The following is a 13,663-nucleotide window of genomic DNA, read 5'->3' on the forward strand; positions in this document are numbered from 1 at the left end:
TTAAAATTATCAGCAAACTACGACGCTGTCTCAATCCAAGTCTTCCGTCCGGTCACTACTGGTGACAGAGGAAGCGGTTGTAATGGACGTCTCCCCTACAACTGCCTACAACTGCGTAGCGGCGTCACCAAGCTGCTACCATCCTCCCTAGCAACCAACCAGATGTTACCGTATCTTAGCAACCGAACTAGTGACCGGCGACTTCTCGGGTTTTCCCAACATGACTCATAGCGGCTGCTGCTGGGTATATAAGCTCTGTCTCTCCATTGAGATTCATTCCGCCCATCTTCCTGAACAAGCAACACCTCCTCCAGCAAGCTCCACGCTGTTAACACTTATTCAACCAGGAGGCCAGCAACAGGCAACATCTTCTCTAACGAAGCTCCTGCACATCTACCTCCTTCAACACGCTACTCACCGAACGTCTTCTACTGAGCAGCTCCCCACCACACGGCATCTCCAGCACCAGACTGTCTATCATATAACTTATATATTATACAAGAAAACCACATTAGAGTTTCCTTCCATCCTGAGTGCTAGACAACATTAATATCTCGATACCCCTACAATGGTGACTCCCGGAGATTAGCACTCACACAGGATGGAGGAGACACTGATCACGCTCCCAGTCTTCAAGCAGACACCGGCTCCTCTTCCTGCCCCACGCACCACATTCTGACGACCCCAGCACACCCGTCCTGCCTCAGACGCCGACCCCGGCCCAGCAATAACCCCTGACGCGGCCTCTGTTCCTGAATCCGGACCCACACACACCCTCTTTTCTCCCTCAGGTACTCCCTGCTAATGTCCTGCACCCTGCTGCTGTCGTGGACCCAGCTGCTGTCACGAGCCCTAATCCGCTTCTGCTGACGCAGCCCCTGCTCCTGACCCAGGCCCACACACACCCCAGCAGGCGCAGCTGACGACCCTGTACCTGTCGTGAGGGAAGCACACCAATCATCGCCTCCACACACCCTTTTCTCCCTTCTCCCACAGAAGTGTGTATCTAGACAGTTGTATTTCAGCGATCGGCTCATCACGCCATCGCCGTTGTCTCACATGAGGCATGCACCGCCCGGTCTGCCTCACATGTGCTAAGCAACTCTACCGACAACAAGTCTCCTACACCGCCTGGAGGGAAGGGGGAGTATTGTAGTGGACGTCTCCCCTACAACTGCCTACAACTGCGTAGCGGCGTCACCAAGCTGCTACCATCCTCCCTAGCAACCAACCAGATGTTACCGTATCTTAGCAACCGAACTAGTGACCGGCGACTTCTCGGGTTTTCCCAACATGACTCATAGCGGCTGCTGCTGGGTATACAAGCTCTGTCTCTCCATTGAGATTCATTCTGCCCATCTTCCTGAACAAGCAACACCTCCTCCAGCAAGCTCCACGCTGTTAACACTTATTCAACCAGGAGGCCAGCAACAGGCAACATCTTCTCTAACGAAGCTCCTGCACATCTACCTCCTTCAACACGCTACTCACCGAACGTCTTGTACTGAGCAGCTCCCCACCACACGGCATCTCCAGCACCAGACTGTCTATCATATAACTTATATATTATACAAGAAAACCACATTAGAGTTTCCTTCCATCCTGAGTGCTAGACAACATTAATATCTCGATACCCCTACACGGTACATTACTAGTAGTTTGTTGGCACTTCTGCTTGCAATTCGGATTCTTTTAGAATATATTTTAAACAGTAGAAATCAGTAACACAAACACACCATTCCTGCTGGGCTACACAAGTAATAAGAATACATTTTGGATAAACGATTTGGAACCCTTTCATACATCTGTGATCAGAAGTAACAGCGCGATGTACTGTACCTCTCCCTTGTGCCTATAAATTTGCAATTTAGCTAGAAAATTCTAAAGCTATATATATTTGTATACCCACACACGCAATTGTATAATCAACCAAAGTTTAATTATCATAAGTTTTCATAAAAGCGGTTTATCTGTTCACAATTCTCTTTTCGTGGGGAGATCCTAATACAGTCCAATGTTTTTGTTTTTTGACGATAATAATAGTAATTATCAAATCCAATTGATTTACGTTACAATTATGCAATTGCTCGCTCTAAGATAAATACCTTATACAGGTATATTAGGTATTCTCAATTAATTAACTGAACAAGGCAAACCTACGTGTCCATCATTATATCAACAATAGATGTTTTGTTTTCCGTTTGGTAGAGCTAAGCATTTACGAAGCCCAGACCACATTCAGTTGTCTCTATTCAATACTGACACTCGATGACAAAAAATAACAAAATGAAGTTTTGTTTTTTATTCCGTGGAATCAGTTGACATGAATGTGATATTAAGCTTTTGATATTGACCCGTTTGTCAGCACAGTGAACAACAATGCCGGAGGTAACAAATAGCTGCGACAATTGTTCACGCATTCATTTGTTTTATTGTGTATTTTTTTTAATATTTTATGTTTCAACTACAGATTTTTTGTCAATATATTTTCTGTTTGAACTCTTGGGTTTTTCTGTTATTTTTTTTTTTAGTTAGTTTTAGTTTTACCAATATTTTGTGTAAGAATTGGTGTGTATCTTTCACTGTTTTCTTTTTTAATTGTTTCCTTTATTTCAATGATTAGTTTTTGTACCCGCACCTCCCTACCAAATTTCAGCTCTATCTTGAAAACTGTGAAACTGCAGAAGGAACACACCCAAAAAAAATAGAATGTATTTTATAAGTGAGTATTATATATATATATATATATATATATATATATATATATATATATATATATATATATATATATATATATATATATATATATATATATATATATATATATATATGCTGATAACACAAGGAAAGAAGAAAACACGAAGTTCCCAAGCGCTTTCGTGTAATTCACATCTTCAGGGGTGAGTACAGTCTGTACTGCACAAAAGCATGTTCTTCTTTCAGATTATCTAGTGATTTACTTGCACATATATATATATATATATATATATATATATATATATATATATATATATATATATATATATATATATATATATATATCATGTAGATCCACAATGAAAACGTGGATAAGATAAATCTTGATAAAATCACACAGGGAAAAGGGAAACAATGGAGCACCTTAGCTTTCGTCTTTATTCAAGACATCTTCAGAGGCAACTGAATTACATGGACAGAGAGAGGCTTAAATATACAGGGTGACCTTATTAAACATGAGATCAGGTCATAATCATGACATCCACTAATCTGCACACCAACACCAACACACACGTAGAGGAGCTTAAGACTAAGGGCGACGTGACTAGTCAAGTTAGGTCAGGTCAAAAATATGGGACCTACTATACTGTATATCTATCCTACATCTAGTTCCAAGGTTTTCAAAGTACTGTATTATGATTACGTAATGAGGGATTACTATTTTACTTTTTAGTATGTATACTGTATGTTTAAGCAAATTGGCTATTGGTAATTCTGGTATTTTTCAGAATTAGCAAAGTTATTATTAAAATTTATTTTCCCATGTGGGATATCAACTCTATTTTCGTTATTTTAGAATAACTTAATGCTGAAACTTGTTTTCTAATTTTCTCGTAAATTAAAAAAACAAAACAATAATTACATTAATGTTGGGAATTTTTTATCTTTCAAGATTTATTAAAAGTATGGTGAAATGATTTAGTTAATTGGTTAGGATTTTTATTTTGCATGCAGTTTATAGACATATAATGTGCATCATTTGGTGTCTGTGGTCAGAGAACACCATTATAATTCCAACAACTGATCTCGAGGTGTTACTTGAAGTATTTTTGTTCGGAACTACACACTTTTAATCAGTTCACAGCTTCTTACCCATGTTCAGCATTCTAAAGAGGAGAATATATATAGCGCTCTGAAAAGGATATATTGTAATTTTCTGTACCCTTTCCTATGTCAAAATTAATTCAATTTTATATGTTCCTTTATTTTAGATTATTAAGGTATTCATTAAGTTTATTAAAATAATTTCAACCCCATAATATCATACTTTTAAGCACACTGAAATATTGTATTTTTATATATTACTTATTCCTTTGCATTTTTTTTCCAAATACAAAAAATGAGTTTCAAAGTAGAGGGAATTTTTGCTTTTAACTTCTACTACACTGCTATATTTAACATTTCAAACGTAAAAATAATACTAGGATTAACGAAAACCATATCTACGCTTTTGTTTATACATTCTTTTATTAATATCTGTACAATGTTATATCATCTGAAAATGTACAAAGATTACCACTACTGAACTGCCTCCTCATCCATACTGATATGACACAGTTAGAATTATTGGTTGATAAGTTCTAGACAAACTAGAGTCACCAGGCTGTGCTTAGACCTTAGGGGAAATGGAGAAAGAGTAGGAGGAGGAGGAGGAGGAGAAAAAGAATGAAAATGAAAGAGAGAGAGAGAGAGAGAGAGAGAGAGAGAGATAATATCTATCCCTTTCCTCCCTTTCTTAACTGTTTCCCCTCATCTCTCTCTCCCTCCCTCTCTATATCTTATATTCTACTACATCATTATTATCGCTCTCTAAAAAAATCTATAGCGAGTTTCTGTACAATATATATTTTATTTTTATATTTTACAATTAGACTTTGCAGTATAAAATTGTAGCAAATTTTCTAAATATTGCTACCGGACACCAAACACGTGAGGCAAAAATTCGTTTTAAGGGAGGCAGATGGGGAGGGGAAGAGAGAAGGAACATGGAAGAGGCATAGTAGGAGATTAGAGAGAGGGGGGGGGGTGACAGATAGACGGAACGAAAGGCGGAGAAAAGAAGCAAGTGGAGATGGATGAGAGAAAAGATGAGGAAGGAGGGCGAAGAATATGAGGAACAACAGAGAGAGAGAGAGAGAGGGGGGAGGGGAGGGGCACAGATCTGAATGCTCTGATGGCGGACCCAGCGTTGCCACCAGCTATGGTAGGCCGGTCGTCACAGCCAAGACTACAAAATATATTCCTTCTTCTTCTTCAAAAACCTTTCATTAGGAAAAATCAATCCACAAAAAAATCTTCCTATAGGAGACCCGGTGGTTCAAGATCACGTAATTACTATGTACAACAACACAAAGAGATGTTAGAGGTGCAACATTTTACGTCTTCTCAACAGGGATCAGTCCAGCTTATTTCACAGCCACACCTTGACAATGATATGCTTCTTTGGTTGGCAGCCCTAATTGGCCACCATATTTCACGCTGTAAGGGAGACAATGGGCCTATATTATAGGCTCCCAAAAAAGGCATTTTGTATTTTTTTTTACTCCGCTCAAGTTTTTTTTTGGAAGGTGTGGCCTAAGCTCTGATGTACTATCTCGCCTAGAGTGCAAATAAACACCAAGCTATAATCGTATCCTAGAAGCCATTCCCTATTGCTTAAACAAGGTGGAAACTTGCATGTTTGACGATAGTAGCGCCTCCTAACTGGAGTAATGACACTACTGCCTTACACAAGCACCTGAAAGCAGCTTTGCGATAAAGTAAATAAAATGTGAGTACTGCTATTAAATATGCAATTAATGTAGTTCGGGTGTGTGTGTGTGTGTGTGTAAACTTTGACTTGAGGATCATATTTACGAATCTTGATTGACTTTTTATTTTATATTTATGCATCCAGTGTCTTTGATCTTTATATTTCGTGAATTTTGTTTGACCCCATAATGCCATGACCTATGTTTAATCCCACGGTGTCATAACCATTGCTTGACCCCATAGCATCACTGTCTCGAAAGGGATCATGATGCGAATTAGACCTTAGCAGAGTCTTACTCGGCATTTGACCCCGCTGGTGTCATTAGCTAATTATGTTATTTTATGTTATAAACCAAAAGCCTCCCGACAATAATCAACGTATACGCAAAGACTCAATCTTGAATTATATAACTAGACACCTATAGTGTATTTAGTGAAAATTATACAAGAACACTTGTATGATTGTTTAAATCATAAATATGGAAAACTTAATTATTTATATATATATATATATTTATATTTATATATATATATATATATATATATATATATATATATATATATATATATATATTATATATATATATATATATATATATATATATATATATATATATATGAAGAGACGAAAAGTAGCAAAGCCGCCTCTCTAGCATAATTATCCCAAATCTTTGACATGAACAATATCCTAACTTTATCACTTCTCTTACAGTATCACAAGCCATCCCATAATCACTTCAAACATATCAACAATTTGATCAATGAAACTACAACCTAAAATATATAACTATTTACATGAGACATAGAAATTCTCCCTTTTAGAAAAGGTTGTATAAACACATTAAGTATTATGGTAATACTTTCAACATTGATGACATCACCTCAAGATGTTTATAAACAAAGACTGGCGTCATATTTGAATTTTTGTAAACAAAGGTTGACGTCACTTCCGGGTAGGGGATTGTCTAACGTCACCTGTACCCGTAGTGGTAAAATGTTCTCCTTGGTGATAGTCGAAGAAGAGAGACTGAGAAGGAAGGTGAAAGAGAGATAGAGGAAATAATGAAAGTAAAGGGAGAGAAGAGGGAGAGGGAAGTTAACTAGAACATGGTGGGACAGGTAGGTAAATGGGGGAGTGTTGGGATTATTAGAATAAATGAATGATGCGGGGATTAGAAGAACAACAAAAGAAGAAATAATGGATGACGAAAGGAGAAATGACTATACAAGTTTTGAAGGAAAGGAAGTGAGTAGAGAGAGAGAGCAAGATAAAGCTGGAGAAAAGGCGAAGAAAACAGAATAGCGAAGATAGAGAAAATGAAACGAGAGGGAAAACAGAGGGACGGAAGGGAAAAAGATGAAAGAAAACGAAAGTCGAAGCAAACACGGGTGAAGAATAGAAACTCTTAAGTGATTAAAAATAGGGAAATGAACGGATAGAAAGAAGGAAGGAAAGGACAGAATATAGGAAAGTAGGGTGAGAAGATGTAAAGGTATAAAGGAAAAAGCGAATGAGGAGATAAAGGTATGAGGAGAGGAATGAAGGACGAAATAAAGGAAGAAAGGAATACATAAGAAGAGCGGTAAAAGGGAAGCAGTAAAGAGATTAAATAAGAAATTTATTAAGACTAAAGGAAGAAGAGAAGAAAAGATGGAAGGAAATTTTGAAAGGAGAGAAAAGGAGAAGACAATTAATATGTAAAAATATAATTGACCAGAGGAAGGGAAAGAGAAAAGACTATTATTATCTGAATGAACATTTGAAGTAAGATAGGAAACGCATAAAGTACGAAAGAAATAGAGAAAGTATCGGACGGGAAGACGAAAGAAGTGAGTGAAATAACAAATAAGAAAAGAAGAGGAAACACCCAATGAAAATGGTAATATAAATTGAAACGGATTCACAAAAGGAAAAAGGGTAAAAGACAAGGGCAGGAGGAAGAAAATTAGAATAACGTAGAGGGAAGAAAGTAGGAACGACGAAACGGAAGGGAGAGATAAGACGTTTTGTTCATCACGTTAGACGGAGAATAACATTTTCTCGACAATATCTAGGACTTTGTGAGCTTCGCCCATTACAACTGAGAGGTAGTCTGTGTGGCCAGTGGGATCCTACAGCTCTTTAAGGATATCCTACAACAGTTTAACGGGATCCTACAGCTGTTAAGTTTCGTACAGTTATTTAAGGGATCCCTCAACAGTTTAAGGTCCTTTTGTTGTGTAAGAGGATCCTACAATAGTTTAAGAGGATCATCCTTTCAGGGAACACTACAGCAGTTTTTTAAGGGATCCTACAGCTGTTGCAGAGGTCCTCCAACTGTAAAGAAGGCTCTATAGCTGTTAAAACATTTTAGCAGCTGTTTAGGAGGATCATACAGCTATTTAAGGATTTCAAGACGTTACTAAGGGTATCCTACAACTGTTTAAGTAATTCTTGCGGCTTTTTAAGGGGGTCTTTACAGTTCGTATTGGAATCTTATTGCAATATAAAGATAGCCTACGGCTGGCAAGGGGCTCCCACAACAGTTTAAAGGGATCACTCAGCTACAAAAGAAAGGTCCTACGAAAGTGCCATAGCTATTTGAAAAGGTCTTACAGCTGTTAAGGGAATCTTCCAACAGTATCAGGAGATTCTACAGCCGCGAAGGAGATCTAAAGCAATATAAAGGAATTCTACAGCGGCTAAAGACGGTCTTAAGCCCTTTACGGATGTTTGACAGCTATGAAGGGCGTACAGCAATTAAGATCATACAATAGATTAAGAGTTCCTAGAAATTTTATCTTAATATTACAGAAGGTAAATGAATTGATGGGTATCCTGCAGCGGCGTCCATTATCACACAACAATATAATGGAACTCGTAACTACATTGCGGCGTTCCTGCAATTATGAGGATCCAACACTAAGTGTGAGGATCCTACACCAATTTTGAGGATCCTAGAACTACTGTGAAGATCACACACCTGCTGTGAGGACCCTGCTCTCGTAGTAAAGATACTATAGCCATAATGCTAAACTATACCTGTCGTAGTAAAGATACTATAGCTATAATGCTAAACTATACCTTTCGTAGTAAAGATACTATAGCTATAATGCTAAACTACGCCTGTCGTAGTAAAGATACTATAGCTATAATGCTAAACTACGCCTGTCGTAGTAAAGATACTATAGCTATAATGTTAAACTACGGCTGTCGTATTAAAGATACTATGTACAGCTATTTAGCTACAGCTGTCATGGTAAAGGCTATGGCTATATTGCCTAAGCTTCATGTCGTAGTAAGATACTATAGCCATAATTCTAAACTACACCTGTCGTAGTAAGATACTATAGCCATAATGAAACTACGGCTGTGTAGTAAAGATATATAGCTATAATGTTAAAAGCTACTTTGTCGTGGTAAAGTATATAACTGTAATGTTGTTGAAACACGGCTGTCGTAGTAAAGATACTATAGCCATAATGCTAAACTATGCCTGTCGTAGTAAAGATACTATAGCCATAATGCTAAACTTCGGCTGTCGTAGTAAAGATACTATAGCTATAATGCTAAACTACACCTGTCGTAGTAAAGATACTATAGCTATAATGCTAAACTACACCTGTCGTAGTAAAGATACTATAGCTATAATGCTAAACTACACCTGTCGTAGTAAAGATACTATAGCCATAATGCTAACCTACACCTGTCGTAGTAAAGATACTATAGCCATAATTCTAAACTACACCTGTCGTAGTAAAGATACTATAGCCATAATTCTAAACTACACCTGTCGTAGTAAAGATACTATAGCCATAATGCTAAACTACGCCTGTCGTTGTAAAGATACTATAGCCATAATTCTAAAGTACACCTGTCGTAGTAAAGATACTATAGCCAAAATGCTAAACTACACCTGTCGTAGTAAAGATACTATAGCTATAATGCTAAACTACACCTCTCGTAGTAAAGATACTATAGCCAAAATGCTAAACTACACATGTCGTAGTAAAGATACTATAGCTATAATGCTAACCTACACCTGTCGTAGTAAAGATACTATAGCTATAATGCTAAACTACACCTGTCGTAGTAAAGATACTATAGCCATAATGCTAAACTACGCCTGTCGTAGTAAAGATACTATAGCCATAATGCTAAACTACACCTGTCGTAGTAAAGATACTATAGCTATAATGTTAAACTACACCTGTCGTAGTAAAGATACTATAGCCATAATGCTAAACTACGCCTGTCGTAGTAAAGATACTATAGCTATAATGCTAAACTACACCTGTCGTAGTAAAGATACTATAGCCATAATGCTAAACTACGCCCTGTCGTAGTAAAGATACTATAGCCATAATGCTAAACTACGCCTGTCGTAGTAAAGATACTATAGCCATAATGCTAAACTACGCCTGTCGTAGTAAAGATACTATAGCCATAATGCTAAACTACACCTGTCGTAGTAAAGATACTATAGCCATAATGCTAAACTACACCTGTCGTAGTAAAGATACTATAGCTATAATGCTAAACTACACCTGTCGTAGTAAAGATACTATAGCCATAATGCTAACCTACACCTGTCGTAGTAAAGATACTATAGCTATAATGCTAAACTACGGCTGTCGTAGTAAAGATACTATAGCCATAATGCTAAACTACGCCTGTCGTAGTAAAGATACTATAGCCATAATGCTAAACTACACCTGTCGTAGTAAAGATACTATAGCCATAATGCTAAACTACACCTGTCGTAGTAAAGATACTATAGCCATAATGCTAAACTACGGCTGTCGTAGTAAAGATACTATAGCTATAATGCTAAACTACACCTGTCGTAGTAAAGATACTATAGCTATAATGCTAAACTACGCCTGTCGTAGTAAAGATACTATAGCCATAATGCTAAACTACGCCTGTCGTAGTAAAGATACTATAGCCATAATGCTAAACTACGGCTGTCGTAGTAAAGATACTATAGCCATAATGCTAAACTACACCTGTCGTAGTAAAGATACTATTGCTATAATGCTAAACTACACCTGTCGTAGTAAAGATACTATAGCCATAATGCTAAACTACGGCTGTCATAGTAAAGATACTATAGCCATAATGCTAAACTACACCTGTCGTAGTAAAGATACTATAGCCATAATGCTAAACTACGCCTGTCGTAGTAAAGATACTATAGCCATAATGCTAAACTACACCTGTCGTAGTAAAGATACTATAGCTATAATGCTAAACTACACCTGTCGTAGTAAAGATACTATAGCCATAATGCTAAACTACACCTGTCGTAGTAAAGATACTATAGCCATAATGCTAAACTACACCTGTCGTAGTAAAGATACTATAGCCATAATGCTAAACTACGCCTGTCGTAGTAAAGATACTATAGCCATAATGCTAAACTACGCCTGTCGTAGTAAAGATACTATAGCCATAATGCTAAACTACACCTGTCGTAGTAAAGATACTATAGCTATAATGCTAAACTACACCTGTCGTAGTAAAGATACTATAGCCATAATGCTAAACTACGCCTGTCGTAGTAAAGATACTATAGCCATAATGCTAAACTACACCTGTCGTAGTAAAGATACTATAGCCATAATGCTAACTACACATGTCGTAGTAAAGATACTATAGCTATAATGCTAAACTACGGCCGTCTAAGTAGTAAAGATACTATAGCCATAATGCTAAACTACACCTGTCGTAGTAAAGATACTATAGCCATAATGCTAAACTACACCTGTCGTAGTAAAGATACTATAGCTATAATGCTAAACTACGGCTGTCGTAGTAAAGATACTATAGCCATAATGCTAAACTACGCCTGTCGTAGTAAAGATACTATAGCCATAATGCTAAACTACGCCTGTCGTAGTAAAGATACTATAGCCATAATGCTAACCTACACATGTCGTAGTAAAGATACTATAGCCATAATACTAAGCTACACATGTCGTAGTAAGGATACTATAGCCATAATGCTAAACTACGCCTCTCGTAGGGATCTCATATCTATTTTGGGGATTCTAAACCAGCTGTGAGGTTCTTACATCTGTTCTGAGTATCCTTCATCTGTTGTGGAAATCTTACTATTAATCTAGAGATCCTATAATTTCTACGGGGACATACTAAAACTGCTGTGGCATTCCTGCTTATTCACGTGGGTTTCCTTCTTCTTTCGAGGATCATACAGACTTTAGAGTCTTAGACGGATCTTTGGCATATTCCTACGACGTCCTATTTTACCAAAACAGGTCATCAAATCCACTTTGTATTGACTGTACAAGTACACAAAGTGCATTATTATTATTATTATTATTATTATTATTATTATTATTATTATTATTATTATTATTATTATTATTATTATTATAATTAATTATGTTATTATTATTAATATTATTATTATTTTAAACGTAGTGTCATGCGAGTATCTCTTTCTAGTGTTGGAAAATGGAGTTAAGGGATAGAAGGCAAAATTTTTCCTTAAGAAAATTTGTACAAAAAATGGACAAAAATATTGTACACGTGCGCCATAAAAGCTTTCTTTCTGACGACTTAACAGTCGGATACCAGTAAAAAAGGACAAACATTTGCTTTCAATTTCTGTTTTCCACATTCAGCTCAGTGGATTTTTCTTGTGTGCTGCAACACTGCACTACACAGCATCATCAAGACACGGGCCTATTTATCACGGCCCTTTGAGTTCAACCTCAATAGCAGATGCCAACACATCTTGATGTGAACACATATAATTCCATAATGATGAGATGTCTGGATTCTCTATGCAGGCGATCAATTTAATAATAGGCTATTTCTTGTCCATCATTATATAAACATATTGCCATGGTACTTGATCCACACAGGGGCCTCCTTCAGGTTCATTGTGTAGAAATATTCCCACAATACTTGTCGATATGCATTTTTTGTCAAGTGGACATTTCTGCTGCATGTGTCATTTTCTTCCCATCAGTCTAATAAACCATGTTAATAAATTCCCGAAGTCGCCTAATTCATCCTGCACTCGACACAATTGATAAAAGTTATTTCAGGATGCTGTTGGCTCCTTTCGCAAACGAATCCTCTACTCGAAGAGAGACGCCGGGAGAGTCACATTCCACAATGTTTAAACATAAGAGAATATTAGCGTCTGTACAGAAATTCACTCATCTTGCCAACACTGCCGAAATCTTAAGTGAGCATTGCTAGTCGAGACTAAGACTCACTGTTTGTAACCTCAGGCAACAATTGTAATTCCAGTCATAACTCTGTTGACTACAGTCACAAGGAACATGCCAAGATATAATTTCTGTTGTTTACAATGATTAAATCGCGGCACCTGAAAAACAAATCTCTTTAATCACATTTGAATATTCATAAGATACGTTATAATTTCAGTTATTCTCCCCAGTACTTGTGATAAAACCAGTCAATAAATCGTAGTTACCTTATCATAAAAAAAACCTGAAAGCGTCGAGGAAGACGCTGGCAACACGAATCACAAGGTGATGCTGTCTTAGAAGTGTCTTCATATTTGGGGAAATTAAACCAGACCTTCCTTACTATCAGTAGACTCAAGCTTAACATACAATTTTCAAGACACTCATTTATCACAAACGTCGACCGACAACTACTGGAAGAAATTCAGGAGTCAGCGCCATTGACAGTAAACACATACACGAGTAGTGCAAGTGATATTTTCTTCCACTTAGTTTTCCAGAACTCATCCCGATACTGTACATGAATCCTACCAAAAATAAAGCTACATTAACTCCATCTAATAACAATTACAGACACTGTTTTCGAAGGAAAAATAAATATAGAACAGTTTTTGTAAGATGACAACAAATAATTAAGTCCTAGACCAGTTTGATTACATTTCTTGATTACACGATCATATATTTCTAAAATATAATGTTCAGAAGTCAGTGGATCACTGATGAGATCAAAACACACATGATCACGGCCAATCTCTAAATGAACAACCATGATTCATCAAATTCAAACAGAGGAGAAACATCTAATATAATCAGAGCTAAGGTTTTTGATCAATTTTTGATCAAGCATTATAACCTTCTTTTATAAATTATATTCAGTAAAAGACCTGAGTATGGCAAGTCAAGAATGGATATTTTTCCGTTATACTTC

Source organism: Homarus americanus, unplaced genomic scaffold (genome assembly GCF_018991925.1).
Source record: "Homarus americanus isolate GMGI-L3 unplaced genomic scaffold, GMGI_Hamer_2.0 scaffold39675, whole genome shotgun sequence".
NCBI lineage: Eukaryota > Metazoa > Arthropoda > Malacostraca > Decapoda > Nephropidae > Homarus > Homarus americanus.